This window comes from Dendropsophus ebraccatus, chromosome 1 (genome assembly GCF_027789765.1).
Source record: "Dendropsophus ebraccatus isolate aDenEbr1 chromosome 1, aDenEbr1.pat, whole genome shotgun sequence".
In the NCBI taxonomy this organism is placed as follows: Eukaryota; Metazoa; Chordata; class Amphibia; order Anura; family Hylidae; genus Dendropsophus; species Dendropsophus ebraccatus.
The window spans coordinates 163,616,937-163,634,022 of record NC_091454.1 but is presented as its reverse complement, the minus strand read 5'-3'; positions in this window follow the sequence as shown (position 1 = coordinate 163,634,022).

The following is a 17,086-nucleotide window of genomic DNA, read 5'->3' as shown; positions in this document are numbered from 1 at the left end:
AAGAGCAAAATGGGTCCCTTTAGGAGCGAAAAGGGTCCCTTTAAGAGCTACCTGGGTCCCTTTAAGAGCGAAATAGGTCCCTTTTAAGAGCGACCTGGGTCCTTTTAAGAGCGACCTGGGTCCCTTTAAGAGCAAAATATGCCCCTTTAAGAGCAAAATGGGTCCATTTAAGAACGACCTGGGTCCCTTTAAGAGCAAAATATGTCCCTTTAAGAGCGAAATGGGTTGCTTTAAGCGTGAATTAGTCCCTTTAAGAGCAAAATATGTCCCTTTAACAGCAAAATGGGTCCTTTTAAGAGCGACCTGGGTCCCTTTAAGAGCGACCTGGGTCCCTTTAAGAGCGAACTGGGTCCATTTAAAAGCGAACTGGGTCCCTTTTAATACGATCTGGGTCCCTTTAAGATCGACCTTAGTCCCTTTAAGAGCTACATGGGTCCCTTAAAGAGCTACATGGGTCCCTCTAAGAGCGACCTGGGTCCCTTTAAGAGCAACCTGGGTCCCTTTAAGAGTAACGTGGGTCCCTTTAAGAGTGAAATGGGTGCCTTAAAGAGCGACCTTGGTCCCTTTAAGAGCGACCTGGGTCTCTTTAAGAACGACCTGGGTCCCTTTAAGAGCGACCTGGGTCCCTTTAAGAACGAAATGGGTCTCTTTATGAGCAACCTGGGTTCCGTTAAGAGCGACCTGGGTCCCTTTAGGAGCTAAGGGACCCACGTTGCTCCTAAAGGGACCCATGTCGCTCTTAAAGGGACGAGAGCCAAGTTGCTCTTAAAGGGATGGGACCCAAGTCGCTCTTAAAGGGACAGCACCCAGCATTTACAGTATGTTAAAAGGAAGTCACTGGTAAAGGGACGCTCTGGAAGTCACTGGTAAAGGGGCGCTCTGGAAGTCACTGGTAAAGGGGCGCTCTGGAAGTTACTGGTAAAGGGGCACTCTTTTCAAGCACTATGTATTTCCCTGGAAATGCAAATCTAGTAGTATATTGTAATCCTTATTCTTCTTCTTCCAGCCGTTTTTCTGCGATTAATACAGCCCGAACCGCTTTGCGCACAGACTCCGTTCAAACTGCGTTTCGAAGCCCTCGGCTGTGTGAGGTGTGCAATATATTTTCAGTTTTGATCGGATTGGTAATTTTTAAGAAATTTACGTTTAAAGACCCCGAATTTCCCATAGAAAATAATAGCCCATTGGAAATAATGGCCACAGTCTAAACGCTAACAGCCAATCACAGCACATATGCAAATAGCTGAAATATAGCAGCCAATAGGAACTCTAAGGTCTTGTCAGGCAATGTATCACAACATTCACACAGTCACATGTCCACTATTGGCCAATAGAAGATGTAATATATGGAAGGTCTTTAACAAATTTGTCTAACTGACATGAGTAAGATTGTCATGGTAACCGAGCAATGATCTTTACCATTATAAGTACCCAGATCGCTCTTAAAGGGACCCAGGTCGCCCTTAAAGGAACGCAAGTCGCTCTTAAAGGGACCCAAGTCGCTCTTAAAGGGACGGGAGCCATGTAGCTCTTAAAGGGACCCAAGTCGTTCTTAAAGGGAGCCAAGTCGCTCTTAAAGGGGCGGGACCCAAGTCGCTCTTAAAGGGACGGGACCCAAGTCGCTCTTAAAGGGACGGGACCCAAGTCGCTCTTAAAGGGTCCCATGTAGCTCTTAAAGGGATCCAAAACGCTCTTAAAGTGACAAGACCCAAGTTGCTCTTAAACGGACGGGAGGCATGTTGCTCTTAAAGGGACCCAAGTCACTCCAAAAGGTATGGGACCCATGTCGCTCCTAAAGAGACACATGTCGCTAGAGCAACCTGGGTCCCTTTAAGAGCGACCTGGGTCCCTTTAAGAACGACCTGGGTCCTTTTAAGAGCGAAATGGGTCCCTTTAAGAGCGACCTGGGTCCCTTTAAGAGCGAAATGGGTCCCTTTAAGCGTCAAATTGGCCCCTTTAAGAGTGAAATTGGTCCCTTTAAGAGCGACCTAGGTCCCTTTAAGAGCGATCTGGGTCCCTTTAAGAGCGACCTGGGTACCTTTAAGAGCAATCTGGGTCCCTTTAGGAGCGACCTGGGTCCCTTTAGGAGCGATCTGGGTCTCTTTAAGAGCGAAATGGGTGCCTTTAAAAGCGAAATGGGTCCCTTTAAGAGCGACCTTGGTCCCTTTAAGAGCCAAATGGGTCCCTTTAAGAGCAATCTGGGTCCCTTTAGGAGTGAAATGGGTCCCTTTAGAAGCGATCTGGGACCCTTTAAGAGCTAAATGGGTCCCTTTAAGAGCGACTTGGGTCTCTTTAATGGCGAAATATGTCTCTTTAAGAGCGACCTGGGTCCCTTGAAGAGCAGAATGAATCCCTTTAAGAGCGACCTGGGTCCCTTTAAGAGCGACCTTGGTCCCTTTAAGAGCGACCTTGGTCCCTTTAAGAGCGACCTGGGTCCCTTTAAGAGCTAAATTGGTCCCTTTAGGAGCGACCTGGGTCCCTTGAAGAGCGAAATATGTCCCTTTAAGAGCAAAATGGGTCCTTTTAGGAGCGACCTGGGTCCCTTTAAGAGCGATCTTGGCCCCTTTAAGAGCAAACTGGGTCCCTTTAAGAGCGAAATATGTCCCTTTAAGAGCAAAACCGTTCCTTTTTAGAGCGAAATATATCCCTTTAAGAGAGACCTGGGTCCCTTTAAGAGCAAAATGGGTCCCTTTAAGAGTGAAATATGTCCCTTTAAGAGCAAAATCAGTCCCTTTAAGAGCAAAATATGTTCCTTTAAGAGCAAAATGGGTCCCTTTAAGACCGACCTGGGTCCCTTTAAGAGTGAAATATGTCCCTTTAAGAGCGACAAGGGTCCCTTTAAAAGCTACCTGGGTCCCTTTAAGAGCGAAATGGGTCCCTTTAAGAGCGACCTGGGTCCCTTTAAGAGCGAAAGGACCCAGGTCGCTCTTAAAGGGACGGGAGCCAAGTTGCTCCTAAAGGGAAGGGTCCCAAGTCGCTCTTAAAGGGACGGCACCCAGGATTAAAGTTTCTCTTAAAAGGAAGTCACTGGTAAAGCGGCGCTCTGGAAGTCACTGGTAAAGGGGCGCTCTGGAAGTCACTGGTAAAGCGGCGCTCTGGAAGTCACTGGTAAAGGGGCGCTCTGGAAGTCACTGGTAAATGGGCGCTCTGGAAGTCACTGGTAAAGGGACGCTCTGGAAGTCACTGGTAAAGGGGCGCTCTGGAAGTCACTGGTAAAGGGGCGCTCTTTTCAAGCACTATGTATTTCCCTGGAAATGCAAATCTAGTATTGTTCTGTGCAGCTGATTCAGAGATATCCTATTAGTAGTTCTCTCCATTATGTGCATGAGCCCAGTAGTCCTGGGTATTCATGAGAAGCAGAAAACTCTGCCCACCAGCTGCTGAATGTCAGTTATCTATCCATGCTGTGTATAGGCAGTCAACTGTCAATCAGCAGCTGGGTGGGGGAGGGGTGTGGCAAGAATCCTATTCTCCTGCATATTAGGAGAATGGCTAATCAAAATGATGTAAGTAATACACCAATCTGTTCAGCATTTCTGTCACTAGTTACTGCCCTCTAGGGATGAGCAAACCGAACCGCAACTAACCAGATTCGTTACAAACCAGATTCGTTACGAACTTTGCAAAAAGTTCGGTTTATCACCAAACCGAACTTTAAAAATTCATAACGAATCTGGTTTAAATAACAATAACAAATAAAATCACAGAATAGAAAAGTGCAAGACATCTTAAGAAAGTGATGCAAACACCTCTGGAATGCATTTGGGAAAGCAGGGAAGCAGTATTACAGGGAACGGTATTACCATGGTTAGCGATCCCCGACAATAATACCGCACCCTGTAATAGTTAATATTTAATTAATAAAAAATTTTCGTTCTAAAAAAAGCTATTTTCGTTGTTCAATAGCATAATTAAAACGAATCAATGCTTTTGCAATTAAATATACTGTTAATTAAAAATATATATAAATAAATGTATATATACATATATTTATTTATTTACAGTATATTTTATTGAAAAAGCATTGATTCCTTTTAATTATGCTATTGAACAACGAAAATAGCTTTATTAGAATGAAAATGTGCTTTATTAATTAAATATTAACAATTATAGGGAGCTGTATTAATGCTGGCAATTCCTATTGCCGATAATACAGTTCAATGTAATACTTAATGTTTCTTCTAATTATGCAATTTTTTTTTTATCACAATAGCAGAAATAGAGGAAACATTTAGATTTATATGTCCGCTCAGCTGATTGGCTGAACGGACATATAAAGAGCCACTCCCCGGCACACTGAGCTCAGTATTACAGGGTATTGCCGGCATTTTTTATTTTTTTTTCCACTAATTTTGCACTTTGATTTTCTCCACTTTTTTCATTGTAATAGCAACTGCAACTAAACGAAACTATACCCTATCAGACTCCCACTATTGTAACTGCAATTATTCAGCCATTATAGCAAGGTTCGTTTTAGGTTCGGTTCGTACGAATCCGAAATTCACGAAAGTTTGCCGGATTGAACCAAACCGAACTTTTAAAAAGTTCACTCATTCCTACTGCCCTCATTTAAGGCAGCATAAACCTAGTGACAGACCCCCTTTAAATATTAATGTCCATTGCTTTTGGTGGGTGCTATGTCATGTTTATAAATTATTAACATTATGGCTTCTATTCTGCAAATAGTTGTGGTGTATTCACATTGCATTCTTTCAGACATTATATGTAAATCGCAGCAAAATTGAATATTCCCAGTAATGAAGAAAATCTCATGCAAAAAGACCCCCAGCTTGTGGCATAGAAACCTGTAAGAGGTGGTTGTCCAAAAAAAGAGGAAACTTGCAGACAGCCTTTCGTTTTGTTTGACTTCGATTGCTGAGATATTCTATTGTGATATATAATTAGCACACAAAAAGCACTTTCATACCCCTAAGTACAACATTTCCAGTCTAACCTGCTTGGTACAAGACAATAAGTGATCGTAAAGACAACATTTTTATTTCAGCCTCAGGAATAAGGTTAACAATCACCAGAATTATGCCTCAGTAAATAAAAGTCTTTCCTCATTCTCTGGGGAAGATGTTGAAACTTATGTATTCCATTGTTTATTTAATCTGTTGAGTTCCCATCATTCCATAAGAACATTATTTTATGATTATTGGTATAAGGCGTCAAATGCAAGAGGCTACCAAATGCTTTTGTTCTTTCATCAAGTGCATCCTCAATATACTCAATTTGGCAAAACAGTGCCAGCGTCAGCACAGGGCTTACCCCGGCAGGTGCCAGGGCCCACAGCGCCTCTATAAGCCCGGAGCTCTGATGTTCAGCCCCCTCAATGCAGTGCAGAGTGAGTTTTGAACATCAGAAGAAACAGGAGAAAGGAGCAGGACCTGCACACAGAGAGAAAAGGGTGAAAGACCTGATCACATGACCCACAGGATCTCAATCTCACAGTTTGGAGCTCAGCCCCAAAGAGAGGAAGAGTGAGAAGACTGAGTTGTCAGTCAGTCATTAACCTCTTAAGGACATATGCCGTACCCGTATGGCATGTGTCCGCAAGAGAAGTTAAGAGGGGGGGGGTGGCGCGCCGCAACCCAGCTCTGCCTGACAGCTATCTGCAGCACGGGACAGCCTATCGCCGCTCCCGCTAATGAACACAGTTAGATGCAGCTGTCAAACATGACAGCTGCATCTAACAGTGTTATTTACAGCCCATCCCTAGTGTCTAGTGGCGGCATCCCCCCCCCCACGATGCGATCGCGGAGAGGGGATCCCTTGGTGACATTGCAATGGTCTGATGCAGACCATAGCAATAGAGCACCGATCTAATGAATTGGTGCTGTGTTATACAGCTACACTGATCTTTATGGGAGATCAATGTAGCTGTATTAGAAGTCCTCCAGGGGGGCTTCTAATTACTGTATAAATGTAAAAAAAAAAAAAGTGTCTTCATTAATAAATAAAAAAAACCCTCCCCTAATAAAAGTCTGAATCACCCCCCTTTTTCCCATTTTATTAAAAATAAACATAATTGGTATCACCGTGTGCATAATCGCATGAACTATTAATTTATCACATTCTTGATCTCGCACGGTAAACGGCGTAAGTGCAAAGACCTGCCAAAGTGCAAAAATTGGGCATTCAAGCAATCAAGGTACCGATAGAAAGAACACATCATGGCGCAAAAAATGACACCTCAATCAGCCCCATAGACCAAAGATTAAAAGTGTTATAAGCCTGGGAATGGAGCAATTTTAAGGAACTTTTTTTTTCTGTAGAAGGTTTTATTTTTTAAAAAGCCATCAAATAATATAAAAGTTATGCAAATTGCATATCGTTTTAATCATATTGACTTGAGGAACATGTATAACATGACAGTTTTTCCATAGAAAAACGGCGTAAAAACGAAAAAACCCAAAAGATAAAGAATTGTGTTTTTTTTTCAATTTCACCGTGCATATAATTTTTTTTCTGGTTTTGCAGCATATTTTATGCAAAAATTAAGTCTGCCATTGCAAAGCACAATTACTGGCGCAAAAAATAACGGCTCATGTGGGTTTCTAGGTGAAAAAATGCAACTGCTATAGCCTTACATACACAAGGAGTAAAAAACAAAAAATTGCTCTGTCCTTAAAGGGAACCTGTCACCCCCGTGTCGGGGTGACAGGCTCCCGACCCCCCGCTACAGCCCCCTATACTCACCTGATCCCGCTTCTTGATCCGGTCGGGTCACAGAGATCTCAGCCGCTGCAGCCCGGCGCGCACGCTGAGAGATGAGTCCAACGCTCATAGAGAATGACAGGAGAGTCCAGCGCTCCGGCGGGATCAGGTGAGTATAGGGGGCTGTAGCGGGGGGTGACAGGTTCCCTTTAACCCCTTCAGGACCAGGCTAATTTTCATTTTTGCGTTTTTATTTTTTCCTCCTTGTGCTTAAAAGGCCATGAAACTTGCATTTTTACACCTACAGACCCGCATGAGCCGCATGATTTTTTGCGTCACTAATTGTACTTTACAATGACAGGCTGAACTTTTGCATAAAATATGTTGCGAAACCAGAAAAAAATTATATGCGCAGTGAAATTGAAAAAAAAAAACACAGATCCATGCACTGAACATGTGAATGTAGCCTAACTGTGTAAATATACATTCTTTAAATTGGATGAGCCAGACCATACTCTAGCTTTAAAGAGGATGTACCACCAGGTACATCCTCTTTAACCTAAAACCACTAATCGAACGGCGCCGGCACGAGGAAGCCGGTGCCGCGGTCCGTTTTTTGGACCGAGGCCCGGTTCCCGTGCACGGCGCCGTTCTATGCACCGGAACCGTCCGGTGCTCAAGCACTGGAGGCCGGCCGGGCCGCCTCTAGTGGGAGGGAATTCCCTCCCCTGTATGACGCGGCTCCATTCATTCTAACGGAGCCGCGTCATACAGGGGAGGGAACTCCCTCCCACTGGGGGCAGCCCGGCCGGCCTCAAGTGCTTGAGCACCGGCCAGTTCCGGTGCATAGAACGGCGGCGTGCACGGGAACCGGGCCTCGGTCCGAAAAACGGACTTCGGCACCGGCTTCCCCGTGTCGGCGCCGTTCGATTAGTGGGTTTAGGTTAAAGAGGATGTACCAGGTGATCTAGTTGTCAATCCTGTAAAGTATAATATGTTGCGTATTCAGACAGATGGTTATGTAAATTATTCTGGGTCACTGGAGGCTATCTGGTCATTTTCTTCTTTTTACAATATTCTGAAGCTATTAAAAAGCAATTGCCTGTGTAATATACTCATCCTATTGTTTCAGCAAGGTGAAGTTTCATGCATATTTATTTAACATTGCACATTATCATATGGACCATATGTCACCAAACCAGAATGTAAAACAGCAGAGAAACAGTATTACAAGGTTTATATTTTTGCCACATTCAGGCCATTATTATATTTATTTGTCTTGCAATCTTCCTTTGGTGTTCAACCTTGCACATTCTAAAATTATTATTTTTTTATCTTTACGATGTCCTCTATGACTAACGTGGAAAGCCAGATATACATAAAGCAACCTAAAAAGGATACCTCTTAAATTAAACTTGAGAATTGGTTCTTACCAGATTATGCCCACGTGGTGTATACACATTATGGATTTGTGGGGAGAAAATCCGCAATTTATTACCGTACCAGAAAAATGGAATGAAAATGAAGAGATTTTAACAAACTTAATCCACAAGCAACTTTAAAAAAACAAGGGCTTATATCACAAGGAAATTGGCGCGCGGATCTGCAACATGCCTAGTTATATTGTGGAACTGCTGCTGATTTATTGATATCATTAGGTCAAAACCTTCAATAAATTCAGAATGTAATGCATTGTTGTGTACTGTGCTGAAGAAACTCTGCAAATGTACAGAAACTTACATGTATACCTGTTTTCTGGCGTGCAAAAGTGCTCAAAATTTTGTGACATCACCTGTTGTACTGGCCTGCCTAAACCAATGGTTCACTGAGCAGCCATTTCTTGCATGTTGTGGTATCACTAGTAAGTGACAGCAGTGCTGTGGATGAATGGACAGGTGAATGTAGCATACAGCCTTTTTATGTTTAAAGTGACTGTACCACCAGGCCAAGGCTGAAGCACTGGAGGCGGGCCGACAAACCCTTAGTGGGAGGAAACCCTAGCCCCTCTATGATAGGGTTCCATTGATTCTAATGGAGTCACGTCATGGAGGGGCTGGGGTTTCCTCCCACTAAGGGTGGGTCGGCCCGCCTCCAGTGCTTCAGCCTTGGCCTGGTGGTACAGTCACTTTAAGGCACCCTAACCTATTTATTTTGTCGGAAAACCTCTTTAAATAATTTCCTCCAATTTGTTAAAGAGAACCAATCATGGGCGGAAATTAAAAATTTTTTTTTCGATAATTAGATTAAAATTGTAATTTTATTAATATTTGTAATTTGAATTCATTACTTTTAGGGCCGCGTTTTCACAATATACCGATTTTCTTTTCCTGTCTCGCGCCGGCTCTTTTGAAAAGAGCCGGCGCGCGACAGGAAGCTCCCGGCATGCCGAGCGGCAGGAAGGGCTCCCATGAGCCTTTGCCACCGCTCTGTAAGTACACAGTGATCCCGCGCTATACAGCGCGAGATCGCTGTGTATGAATATCCTAACTGGGCCTATAAATGTATTCCTGAAGATACAGACTGCCTGTGCAGTCTGTATCTTATTCTTTTACCTATAGCTGCGGAGCGGAGCGGAGCGGAGCGGAGCGGAGCGGAGCAGTAAGGCCGGGGGCGGCCATCTTGATGACGTCAGTGGTGCGTTCCAGCGCTGGAACGCAAGGGACGTAATCAAGATGGCGCCCGACTTTACTGCACCGCTACAGAGGAGTGGGTAAAGTATAAGATACAGACTGCCTGTGCAGTCTGTATCTTCAGAAATAAACTTCATGAAGATACAGACTGCCTTTGCAGTCTGTATCTTATACTTTACCTACTCCTCTGTAGCGGTGCAGTAAAGCCGGGCGCCATCTTGATTACGTCCCTTGCGTTCCAGCGTTGGAACGCACCACTGTGACGTCATCAAGATGGCCGCCCCCGGCCTTACTTCTCCGCTATCCTGGATTAGGTAAAAGCATAAGATACAGACTGCACAGGCAGTCTGTATCTTCAGGAATAGACTTAGGGACAGAGAATCTTTTATTATAGGGATAGTGATTTTTAGGTGATTGGTCCTCTTTAATCTTAATGCAGAGAGGAAACAGCCCAGGCTTTTAAATTAATTTGGCACATCGATGGCTGTTTGTGCTCCACTTTACACTTATAGCTAATATAGCTTCTTGCTAGAATTTACGCCAATTTTCTGGAGTATTATAGTTAATCTGTTGGGCCACAGGACCTCAAACTCCTCTTAATAAAGGGGTTATCCGGTTAGGTACTATACATGTTGAATCATCCCCATCTCGTGGAGACTAACAATTCATTCCATACATGTCATTACCTTTTCAGTCTCCTTCTCCCAGTTCTGAGCCTGCTGCTTTCTCCTAAATTAACAGAAAACTGTGTGTGAGCTATTCTCTCTGTTTCCCCTTCTTCCACAGACGACTCACGTAAAGTGTCCCTGGCTAGCTGATTCTGCTTGGGAGGGTAATTTAAGGTCAAGTTACTTGTGACCTTACTGTGATTAATCCTCCCTGCATCACAGAGTGCAGAAACAGTGCAGAGACAGCTGGCCAGGAAGCTATTTACATGAGCCATCTTGGAAGGGAGGGGAAGACTGAGTGAATAGCTCACACACAGTTTTCTGTGTCTTCAGCGGAAAGCAGCAGGTTCAGAACTGGGGGAAGGTAATCATAAGTATGCAATGAATTGTTAGTCTCCAGTAGGGAGGGGGATTTTGATTTAGCATGTATTTTAACTAACCAGACAACCCCTTTAATATGTGGCAAAAAGTTATAAGAAAAGCACTAAAACAGTAGGCACAATTTCTGGCAGAAATCAGGTAGCATAAAAATATGCCATTTTCTTTATGGCTTAAATTCATTTTAATGATTAAAAAAAATGGTTTTACATTATCTGTGCCATAATCTGCAGCAACATGAAGTCTACATCAGAATTCACATGATTTGGTGTGAGGTGGGTTTACCTGCGGAAATGCTGCCATTTTGAGTTGTAAATCTACAGCATTTTCATCCTTTGTGGCCATACCCTAAAAATGAACATAGTTTTACTTCATTATTCCTTTCCCTCACTAAAAGCAACTAGCTTGGAGTAACTGGCATTTAGAACAATGTGACATTTATGCATTGGCAGCGGGACGGTGTTAGCAAACAGTGTAGGGTACAAATAGCAAGCTGCCCACGCATTATATTATACAATAGTCAGAAAGGTAAACATCATTTCCTTGTGTATGCGTTGAAAGGCATATATACAGACATGAAGTGTTCTGCATATATTCATGGAAAGAAAGGGGTGATTACACAAACAGGAATTGCTATTGCTCCTAGCTTACTCAAGCCAGAGAAAACAAAATGATAATCTAAAAAAGAAAAACCTAAACAAAAATACAAAGGAGGCACATGATCATCGGTGCACACAACAGTCTTGTGAGCGGGGGATGGGAGGGAGTTAATCTACATACCATAGCTGATCATATGCAGAACAACATTTGGGACAATGAAAACATAGTAACTCCTTTAGGAACAGGCTATTTTGGATAGTAACGATGAACCATTTTTTTCCTATTTTTCCAAGAGCCATATTTATTATCTCTCCATCAATGTGGCTTATGAAGGCTTTTCTTTTAGTGGGGCAACGTACATTTTGTAATAATTACATTTTTGGGGACTATGTTCTACCTATGTTCTGGTAGAACAATATGTTCAACTATATTTTCACTTCAAAATGATGGCCGTCCAAAAACAAACTGTGTGAGAGTAGCCTAAATTGTTCTGTACCATTTTATGTCCTTTTATACTTGCTTTTATCTTTACACGATAGGGGGCCAGGTTTCTGGGTGACAAGCTAGGTGTGTAAAATGTCTTTGGTGCAAATACCATGTTTCTCTGGCAAAAAAAAGGCTAGGGTTTACTTTTAGGGTAGGTCCTCTTTTTTACTGCAGAAACAAGTAACATTTTTTCCCTGCAAGTCCTCCACAATTCCTTTCTTGTACTCTATGGGGTAGCATTTACTTTTCAAATTCAAGTTGTCTGGGGGAAAAAAAAAGAAAAAAAAAAAGTACCATAACCTATATAAGTCAGCAGGAGTCAGGTCTCTGGAGTGGGACACAGAAGCAAGTGAGCAGACTTTGCCCCACTGTGCATGGCCGTATTTGCCACTAGGCACCCGTGGTCCAGTGCCTGGGTCGGCACCCGCAGAAGTTTTTTTTAAAATTTTTCTTTTTTTTTAACCCCCCCCCACCCCGACCGCGCCTGGGGGGGGGAGAGGGAGGAGGAGGGTGGCAGTTTCGATAGGTCGGCCAGGGTGAGCTTCCGGCAGAGAGAGCCTGTGACACAGAGCAGAAGCTCACAGTGCGGCCCCGCAGTGCCCGTACTCCTTCCCTGGTGGCAGCACGATGACGTCACATCATGTGCGCCGCCAAGCAGGGAGGAAGTTCGGGCACCGCGGGGCTGCACTGTAAGCTTCCGGCCTGTGTGACACGGCCCTGCATTGGGGGTAGGGGGACTGCCCCCGGCTGTTCCCCCTACACATCGCCCTCTTCCTCTGCCCCCCAGGCTGCTCCCTCTGCTTCTCCATCTGCCCCTCATCGTCTCTGCCTGTCACCTCAGCTGCCACCCCATTGTCTCCCCTTGCCCTCCCATCTTCTCAGGCTGCTCCCCCTGCCCTTCCATCTTCTCTCCCTGCCACCCCGAGCTGCTCCCCCTGCCACCCCTAGCTGCTCCCTGTTGCCCCAGCTGCTCCCCAGCGGCTTGCCTTGCCCCCCAGCTGCTCCCCCTCCCCCCTTCACCCCAACTGCTTCCCCTGTCACCCCAGCTGCTCCCTAGCTTCTTTCCCTCCCCCTGCCACCCCCAGCTGTTCCCCCTGTCACCCTGCAGATGAGTTGTGGTCGGAGAAGTCTTCATGATGGCTGCACCAGATGGAGAAGAAAGCAAAAAGTAAGCGACGGCAATTGGAGAAGACGTCACCTGTGAGTCATTAGTAATTGCACTGTAATCACTTCTATAGTGTGCAGAGCCTGTGTACCATTGGTGTCTAAATGGGTTAGTGTATGGTTTGCGGTAGTCTACTGACATAGCCCCGAGGTCACTACAGTACACTAGCGCAAACTTTTAAACTAGAATCCAACTACAACAGCTACAGGCACTACAACTCCCAGCAGATCCTGATGACTGCAGACTGTCGGTACATGCTGGGTGTTGTAGTGCATGCAGCTGTTGTAGTTGGGTCCTAGGTGTATTATACACTGGATGCTTTGTGGTAGATCAGAATACATACATCTGTGGGGGCTAAGTGTAGGGAAGTGACCCCAGAACAGCACTAGTAGGGGATAGAACAAAAACATCTACCCCTATTCACTATTAGTGATGTTCTGGGGTCACTTCCCTACACTGAGCCCCCACAGATCTATGTATTCTGATCTACCACAAAACATCCAGTGTATGATGCACCTCAAACCCAACTACAACAGCTGCAGGCACTACAACTCCCAGCATGTACTGACAGTCTGAAGCCCTCAGGATATGCTGGGAGTTGTAGTACAGTAGTAAAATCCTCTGATAACTGCCGGTGTAGACAGATGTATTGCTGGATCCTTAGGGCTGATGACTGTCACTCACAGATTGCAGCCACCAGGAGACTCTGCACAGTGTTTTATTAAATCCACTCAGAAACTACAACTCCCAGCATACCCTGAGAGCTGTATAAATGTAGGGTATTCTAAGTCTTTTAGTTTGACTAAAAATGTTATTCACAAGGGATTTGTCACAGATACAGATGAATCCAGGAAAGGACGGGGTCAGCATGTCATGTCTCACTGATTTTATATTGGTGGGCCCCAAGGATCATTTCCTCTGGTGGGCCCCAGGTACCCCAGTCCGACACTGGACAGAAGCGGTCCCTGAACTAAGACGTCAGGGCCACCTTCCTTCCTCCATCACGTCTGTTTGATAAGAAGAGCGGGTATCAAGATGAGCAGCACCCCAGTACTACTGAGCAGAGCCCCGCTGCGCTGACAGCCGCTCAGTAGTACTGGGTGCTGGGGTAACAGCCTGCCAGCTGTGCCAGGGTATATATCATGCATGTAACCTGCCAATGCCGAGGGGGGGGCGCCTCAGCATGCAAAGTGCCTAGGGCAGCATGAACTCTAAATACAGGCCTGCCACTGTGGCGAAAGGTAGCAGGGCACTTGTCCAGGATGATTGGGAGCTATGGATGCCTGTTCCCCGTCTTCTTGACGTCAGTGACAACGTAATTTTGGAGGTACTGGCTGTAACTAGGGCTTATTTTTGAAGTAGGGCTATATTTAAGGTCTACTCCAAAAATTAGGCTAGGGCTATTTTTAGAGAAACAATAAAAATATTTGTGAACAATTTAAAGTCTTAGGGGGAGATTTATCAAAGGGTGTAAAATTTAGACTGGTGCAAACTGCCCACTGCAACCAATCACAGCTCAGCTTCCAGCTCTGGTGAAAGGAAAGAGGAGCTGTGATTGGTTGTTGTGGGCAATTTGTTGTGGTCTAAATTTTACACCCTTTGATAAATCTCCCCCTTAGTGACCAAGCCAAATTTGAAAAATCTTTATTGTCCCTTCCAAGAGCTATCAACAGGTAAAAAAAAAGAGCCCGGCACTCACCAGTCGATTTGCTTATTTATTTAAGTGTAGAAAGCATCAATGTAACAGAAAGGACGCGTTTCGGCCAAGCATGGCCTTCATCAGCTAAGGCATGGCCATGCTTGGCTCTTCTATTTACCTGTTGTTGGACTTACCCACCACGTGCACCACCCCACATTATGCTAAGGACCAGATATCAGAGCTCCCGACAAAGATTTAGTATGATGCCTGGTGCTCCGTAACTGTTTAAGGGTGCGTTCACACCTACAGGATCCGCAGCAGATTTGATGCTGTGTTGTTATTTAAATGCAATCCGCTGCGGATCTGCATCAGAAAATCAGCTGCGGATCTGGTAAGTGTGAACGTACCCTAAAGGTGTTATCCAATGCTACAAAAACATGGCCACTTTCTTCAAGAGACAGCACCACTCTTGCCTCAAGTTTAGCTGTTCTTTTTGAAACTTAGGGCCCTATTACACGGGACGATTATCGTGCGAAAAATCGTTAAATAGTTCATATTTAAACGATAATCGTTCTGTGTAATTGCAGGCAACGATTGAAAAATCATTCGTATGTCGTTGATTGTTGATTTAGATCTGAACCTAAAATTATCGTTAATCATTCGCTATAATTCCACATTCGTTCGCTCAAGTTCTGTGTTTTTTCACTAATCGTTCAGTGTAATTTCACATTGCCCATTGTTTTGCTGGGATCAGAAGGAGTAAACGATCATAGTAAGGATCGCAATAACGATCATAGTAACGATTGTAACTAACGATTATCGTTCTGTGTAATATGGTGAACGATTTCAGGTGAACGATAAACAATCTCGTTTGCGATAGTTTATCGTTAAAAATCGCTCGTGTAATAGGACCCTTAGGGTGGTATTCCACGGGCCGATGGGGCCAAATAAACGAGCGCCGATCTGCTAGATTGGCGCTCGTTTACTGGGCCTATTCCACGGCCCCGATTATCATTAAACAAGGGCTGCAAGGACATTGTTACTGATGTCCTTGCAGCTCTTGCTTAACTGGTATACATACCTATTCATGGTGCAGGGCTCCTCTTCTCCTGCTTCTTCCCTGGTCCCGCACGCTCCTCCGGCTTCAGGGCGGCCTGTGTCAGCTGACAAGCCGCTCAGCTAATCACTGGCCGGGACCGGCGCGGCCTGTGATTGGCTGAGCGGCCTGTCAGCTGACACAGGTCGCCCTGACGCTGGAGGAGCGCGTGGGACCCGGGAAGAAGCAGGAGAAGAGGAGCCCTGCACCATGAATAGGTAATGTATATCGTCAGTCGCCGGCCACGCACAGCTATTCCACATAGCGGTACGCTGTCGGCGCCCGACAAATATAGGTCCGGACCTATATCAACGATCAGCTGATGACAACGATCGGCTGATCAGTCTCTAGTCCACCGAGGGTTAATCGGCCGAATCGGGCCGATTATCGCTCCGTGGAATAGGGCCCTTAGGGTCCATTTACACAGAAAGATTATCTGTCAAAGATTTGAAGCCAAAACCAGGAATGGATTTGAAAAGGGGAGAAAGCTCATGCTTTCCTATATGACCTGATCTCTGTTTATAGTCTGTTTCTGGCTTTGGCTTCAAATCTTTGGCAGATAATCTGTCAGATAATATTTCTGTGTAAATGGACCCTTAGTTCCACTGAAGTAAATGGAGCTTAATCACAGACCACACCTGACCTGGAGACAAGAGTCATGGGGTCTCTGGAAGAAAGTGGCCATGTTTTTGTGGTGCTGAATAACTATGCATGCTACGGGTCTGACACAGTTTTGTGGACATGTTTCTGATTAAAATGACTTGTGGTTTAGGCAGAATAAAAGTAATAACAAGTTCTCTTTAAATCACTTGTCTGTGGATAATGGTATCTGGTTCGCCTGTTTGACTGACACACATGACAATAGGCCTGGATAAAACACAAACATTTGTGTGCGCATATTCATCTATTGTATCTTTTGGAAGTAAATTGTAAAGGGCTGACAACTAAAGCAGGGCTCCAGACTAAAAAATTTACCTAGGAGCCATTGGCTCCTAACCTGAAAAATTTAGGCGCCAAATAGAATATTTGGTCGCCAACATTTTAAAACATGTAAAATTAATGTTATGTTAAATGGGACTTACTGTGTGCAGAGGCCACGGCAGCATCCTCCTCCTTTAGATTCTTTCTTTTCTTAGTTTGAAAACGTTCAACATGGAAACTTGCAACTTGACAACCATATCCAGTCTGACTCAGTACTTCAGCTTCACTTGGCTAGCCTTTTAATGAGGCTTACTCTTCTGAACTTGAACTTAAAAGCTTGCAACTTGACAACAATATACAGTCCACTAGAATGTGTGAGGTGGTCTACAAGTCAGGTTCTGAGTCAGTGTATATACATACAGACACTGAGGGAAGTGGTACTGTGCAGTGTATATACATACAGACACTGAGGGAAGTGGTACTGTGCAGTCTATACATACTGACACTGAGGGAAGTGGTACTGTGCAGTGTATATACACACACACACACACACTGAGGGAAGAGGTACTGTGCAGTCTATACATACTGACACTGAGGGAAGTGGTACTGTGCAGTCTATATATACTGACACTGAGGGAAGTGGTACTGTGCAGTCTATATATACTGACACTGAGGGAAGTGGTACTGTGCAGTGTATATATACACACACACACTGAGGGAAGAGGTACTGTGCAGTGTATATACACACACACACTGAGGGAAGAGGTACTGTGCAGTGTATACATACAGACACTGAGGGAAGTGATACTGTGCAGTGTATATACACACACTGAGGGAAGTGGT